The 6,253-nt window shown below is 40.3% G+C and overlaps 1 non-coding gene across 1 annotated transcript; it reads right to left on the reverse strand.

The window, feature by feature from the left end:
• Positions 1-2,200: 2,200 nt before the first annotated feature.
• LOC141618604 (small nucleolar RNA R71) lies at positions 2,201-2,307 on the reverse strand. The gene has a single exon (XR_012531442.1). It is a non-coding gene; the product is annotated as a small nucleolar RNA R71 (small nucleolar RNA).
• Between the last annotated feature and the right edge of the window lie 3,946 nt (positions 2,308-6,253).

The following is a 6,253-nucleotide window of genomic DNA, read 5'->3' on the forward strand; positions in this document are numbered from 1 at the left end:
TCTATGAAGAAAAAGGAAGAAAAGAAGAAGGAATGAAGCTGTTTGACAATCCGTGCGGATTGCCCTGAAGACGCCCGTCCATTCCCACAATCCGAGCGTCTTCCTCCACAGGACGCCCGTCCAAAACGCCACCAATCCGCCCGTCTTCACCCTCTGGACGCCCGTCCAGAAGCACCCAAATCCGCCCGTCCCGTGCTTAAGACGCCCGGATTCCCAGACAGTTATTTCGTCTTCTACAAGCTTCAAGGAAGGATGCGCATCTTTTTCTAAGACCGGCGAAAAAGAGACCGGAGTCTCCCTAGAGACCGGCGATTCCTCAAGGACTTAATCGTCATTTAAGCCCTTAGTAAATCCTAATTTATGTACCTAATCCCCACTATAAATACCCCATTAGTCTAATTAGAAGAGCATGTTCTTCTTAGCAATCTTTAGTGTAGTTAATATCAATCAAATTTCTCTTTAATCTTGTAATCAGCATTTAATCAAGTTTTAATACAAGTTTTATTTCCTTAATCTCTCTCTTGTTCATCCTTTATTTTGGGTAGTTGAAGATTATTTGGGTTATTATTGGGAGATTGACAACCTTCCAATCAAGCATCAAGTACTTCTTTTATTCTTTGCTTTATTATTGGAATCATTAGTAGGTATAATTCTCTTAATCCCTTTTTAATTATTGTTAATCACTTTCATTTATTCATCATGTTTCACTTTGTTGGTATGATTGACAACCTTTCTAGCATGTTCAACATGATAATGAGTGAGTAGTTTCCTTAGCTAGGGTTAATGGGTAATTAGGGGAAACCAACATGGGGAATGATTCATGCTTAAATTAATATGTTTTCATGGTTTATTTGCTTGCTTGTTGTGGTCTCAACTTATGCACATGTTATGTTTGATGAAATGCGAGCCTATGAATCCTTGCATTTTTTACCCATCACCTACCTTTTCAATGAGACTTGTAAGACATAAACCAACTCGAGTCCCATTAGACCATGCATATTGTTGAGTAGGGAAGATTATGTCGACTTGTAGGTGTTGTACAATCTAATCGATTCGGCTCCGGGACCCAAACTTTCCTAGGATTGTAAGACATAAACCAACTCGATCCATCACAACAATAATTGCTTGCTTATAATTTGAGAATATGTTTGTATGATTAATTCCCATGAATCCCCTATGACCCCATGACACCCTAGTGCTTTTTATCAATTGCTTACATCCCTTTTAATTCATCTTGCTTGTTTACTTTCATTGCTATTTAGTTTAGTGATCTTCTACTTCAAACCCCAAATTGTGACACCCTTAGACACCACTAGTTGTAATAGAAAATCTCATCTCAATTCCCGTCCCTTGGGATCCGACCTTTACTTGCCTCTTTACTAATTGTAGAGTTGTTTGTGAAGTTATAAATTGTGTTTTGGTCTAGGTTCTCCTAACGACAAGTAATGAAAACTAAACCCCTCATAAGGGATCACGACCAAAAATGGCGCCGTTGCCGGGGACAGTGTTAACTTGATTTAGATTTTCTTGTATTGTTATTAGTTGTGTCTTTCTTTGCCTTGGGGAAGTAAAACTCCTCAAGGTTTGTTCTAATTATTTTCGAGTTGTTTGATATTTTGCATGTCTAGAAGGTCACAAGGTAACTTGTTACCCTTTGATCACGAAATTGAAAGGACTTTGACAACCAATAGAAGACTTGCTAGGAGAACTTTGAGAGGTATCGGTGAGGTTGTAGATATTCAACCAAATACTATTGAGTTCCATCAACCCTTTTGCAAGAGAAGGTGAGGAGAACCCTACACAAAATCCAACACAAAATCAACCCACAATGCCTAAGTTTTCAACACATTCCGTACCCACCGGGGAGAACCTACCCAATGGTACTCCCACACCACAACATCTAACCGGAAATTTTATTGCCAAATCCGCATTTATCCAATTAGTCGAAAGAAGCCAATTTGGGGGGATGCCTAGTGAAGACCCTCATTCTCATATGGAGACTTTTTGTGACTATTGTGATGCGATTTCTCAAACCGGTGTAACTCAAGACCAAATTCGACGGGTCTTATTTCCTTTTTCTCTAATTGGCACCGCAAAACAATGGTTGAAAGGCCTTGATAAGGCTACTCTCGGAATTGATTCTTGGAAGAAGTTGGCTCTATCCTTCTACAAAAAGTTCTATCCACCGGAAAAGACTAACATGCTAAGAGCTCAAATTACGGGCTTTAAGCAAAGAGATGAAGAATCTTTGTATGAAGCTTGGGAGCGATTCAAAGGAATTTGTCGCTCATGTCCTCACCATGGACTTAGCGAGTGGTTCTTGGTACAACAATTTTGGAACGGTCGTTATGAAGACTCAAGAAACATTCTCAACATGGGATCAAATGGAATGTTCACCGAAGTTGATGACAATCAAACTTGGAACAAAATTGAGGAAATGGTGATCCATAACTCACAATATAGTAGACCTCGCAAGGCTACTAGAGGAGGAAAGCATGAAGTGGACTCCATTACTCAATTGGATGCTCAACTTAGTGCTCACATTGATACCATCAATTTGAAGTTTGAAAAAGCTATGGCTAGACTTGAAGAAGCCTCAAAATCACCAAAGCATCATGTTAATGCCATGACGGCATCTTCATCAATCCCAAGTGGGATATGTGAGAATTGTGGAACTTTGGGACATGACCAAAGTGAATGTAGGGGAACAAATGAACAAGTGAATGCTTTTCAAGCATACAAGAGTGGTACCCCTTATTCCAACTATTACAATGAAAACACCAAATTCCATCCAAATCTCTCATACAAAAGCCAAAATGTTCAAAATCCTCAACCAGCATACACCCCACCTCCCATGAGAAACCAAAATCAAAGACCCTTTTACAACCAAAACCAAGGTTACCAAAATCAAACTCCATACAATCAACAAAATGACCAAGGTTTTGATGTTCAAAAAGCGGTCCTCCAAATGCAAAAGAATGAATAAGAGTTTTTCACTCAAATGCAAAAAGATAGTCAAGCAAAGGAAATCACCATCAACAACATCCTAGCTCACACCAAAATGTTGGAAACCCAATTGACTCAACTAGCATCTTCAAGCTCACAAAGACAAAAGAGGCAATTACCACCTCAAAGTAATCCCCCAAGACATGAAACGGTTAGTGCCATTCACTTGAGAAGTGGTACAAGGTATGAAGCACCGAAGAAGCAAGTTGAGAATGATGTTGTGGAAGCTAGTGACAAAGAAGAAATTGTGCAAAATTCCAAGGATGGAGAACCATCAAAAGAAGAAATTTCAAAGAAAAATGAAGACAAGGTCAAGGAGAAGGAGCCCATTGTGATTATACTTCCTTTTCCAAGTCGTCAAGCCAAGCCCAAATTTGATGACCAACTTGGAAAATTTATGGAAATTGTGAAGAATTTGGAAGTCTCGATTCCTTTCACGGAATTAATCAATCACGTGCCGGCCTATGCAAAATACATGAAAGACATTCTCACAAAGAAGAAGTCGATCCGGAAGCTTGAGACTATCGCCTTCACTAAGGTGAGTAGTGCAATACTTCAAGGGAGTTCACCTCCAAAACTTAAAGATCCGGGAAGCTTCTCAATATCGTGTACCATTGGCGATACCACGATCAACAAAGCCTTATGTGATCTAGGGGCTAATGTGAGTGTTATGCCATACTCGGTGAGTAAAAGGTTAGGGATGAGAGAGCTTAAATGCACCAATATCACATTCCAAATGGCCGATAGATCGACGAAGACACCACTAGGGATATGGGAAGATGTCCCCGTAAGAATTGGGAAATTTTTCATCCCGGTGGACTTTGTCATTGTTGACATGGAAGAAGACTCCAACATTCCAATCATTCTAGGAAGACCTTTCTTGTACACCGCGGGTGCGGTGATTGATGTGAAGCATGGAGAGCTCACTCTAGAAGTGGGAGATGAGAGCATAACTTTCAATCTTTACAAGACCTGAGAGCTCCCCATTTGCATGAACCATGTTTTATGGTTGATCATTATAGCCGAAAGGATGATAGGAAGAAGTCGGAATTCCAATGGAAGAAGAAAATCGATGATGCTCCATTCAAAGAGCAAGTGAATTGTAACAAAGAGAGCTTGAAAAGCTCACCAAAGTCAAGCAATGAAGAGGATGGCCTCATTGGCCAAGACAAGAAAGTGGGAGAGTTGTCTCTATCAACTCAAGAGATCTTTAGTGACCAAGTAGATGAAGTTTGTGGTCTTTGGGATGATGAGTTTGAAGGGATTTTCAATCCCTATATTGGTAATGCTATCGATAAAGACCAACATGAAGGACAACAAGGGCAAAGAACTATTGAAGATCTTTATCATGATAATGAACAAGCTTTTGACTACTTCTTCAAGGTGTTGAGCAACATCAACAACACCTTGGACATGCCCCCATGACATCTCACTAAGGATGAGAGTTTGGTGGAGTCCTCCCTAAACCACCATTTGTAAATATTTCTAACTCCCTAACTTGCATTTTAATTCTTACATTGCATTTTTTACATTTTTGGATTTTTATTCTTTGATCAAGGTAATTATCATTTTTGAGAGAAGTGAGGGAGGGACTAATGATTTTATTGATGTGTAGTACTTTAGCTTAGTGTGGGGATAGCATTTGCCTAGGCTATTCATGCCTTAGTAGTGCCCCTACAATGAAGAACACGGGATTTGAAGAATGAAAAATGACACGGGATATGCAAGTGCACGGATGGAACTGAATCCGGGTAGACCAGGGAGAATCCGAGCGTCTTCAAGGGGAATCCGCTCGTCTCCAGAAAATCCGAGCGTCTTTGCCAAAATCCGTCCGTCCATTTTAACTGAAAATTTGAAATTTTGGGACTGTCGAAGAATCCGAGCGTCCTGGTAGAGAAGACGCTCGTCTTCAGAAATCCGCCCGTCTTTGCAGAAAGACGGCTGTCTTTTTGCCAGTATAAAACAAGAAATCTTGCTGTCTCAGAATCCGCCCGTCTTCAGCAGAATCCGTTTGTCCCGCAGTCAAAGAATCCGAGCGTCCCAGCTGAAAGACGCCCGTCTTTAGGCGAGAATCCTGAACCCAGAATAGGAAGAATCCGAGCGTCCCGAAGGAAAGACGCCCGTTTTCCCCTGCAGTTTCAAAATTTTCGGGTATTTTAAATACCCCTCCCACATTCATTTCTTCATTTATTCATTCAAAACACTACCAAAAACCCCAAAACTCAAAAACCCTCATCCTCTCCATCACCAAAACAAGATTTCCTCAACCAAATTCAACAAAATCGAATCCAAACTTCCTTTTAACAACAATTAATCACTCCTTTTCCAACAAAAATCAAACCAAACACCAAAATCTTCAACCTTTGAGTTGATTTTTGAAATTACAAAGGCAAAGCCTTTCATCTTAAAATCGATTTGTGTATACTTGGAAATTGAAGATTTTCACTCTTTTCTTGGTATTTTCATCAATGGCAAGAACAAAAGGATCAACAAAGGCACCTAAGGCAAAGGCACTCTTAACAAGACAACAATGCCTTCAAGCAAAGAAAGCCTCATTGGCTATGGTGGTTGCTAGTGCAAACTTGGAAGTTCAACAACAACAAAATCCTCCATTGGAAGCAACAACATCAACAACTCCGGAAATTGCTCAATTATCAAACTATCCGGAGGTAATTTTCATTTCTAACTCCCATAGGGATACATTTGCCAAGTATGCTAGGAAATCCTTTCTACCCACCAAATTCATATGTGAAGATGCCTTGAACAAATTGGGTGTCCTTGAACAAACAAAAGCCTTCTTTGAAGCCATGGGGTTGGGAAAATTGTTTGCTACAAGAGAATTGACATACCCCTCCCTTACCTTAGAATTCTTGAGTTCTTTGAAAGTGACTAAGGTATAGACTAGAGAAAACATCGAGTTCCGCCTTGCCAATGTGAGTAGGCGCATCACCTTTGATGATTTGGGTAAAACATTAGGTCTTAGTGATACACCTCGTTATTACAAGAAGCCCTAAAAATATGACCCCGCTCCTTTTTGGGAGGCGATTTCCGGGAGGAAATTTGAGAACTATCATGCTAGTCGCGCTCTATTAGTCCACCATCCGGGCATTAGAGTGTGGCACAAGGTCATCGGGAATACTATCATTGCAAGAAAAGACACTAACCACTTTACCAAGCTCGATTGTGTTCTACTTGAGTCGGCCTTAAATATTGGAAGGGAATTCACCAAGCCTTAAAATTCTCTAAG

Source organism: Silene latifolia, chromosome 1 (genome assembly GCF_048544455.1).
Source record: "Silene latifolia isolate original U9 population chromosome 1, ASM4854445v1, whole genome shotgun sequence".
NCBI lineage: Eukaryota > Viridiplantae > Streptophyta > Magnoliopsida > Caryophyllales > Caryophyllaceae > Silene > Silene latifolia.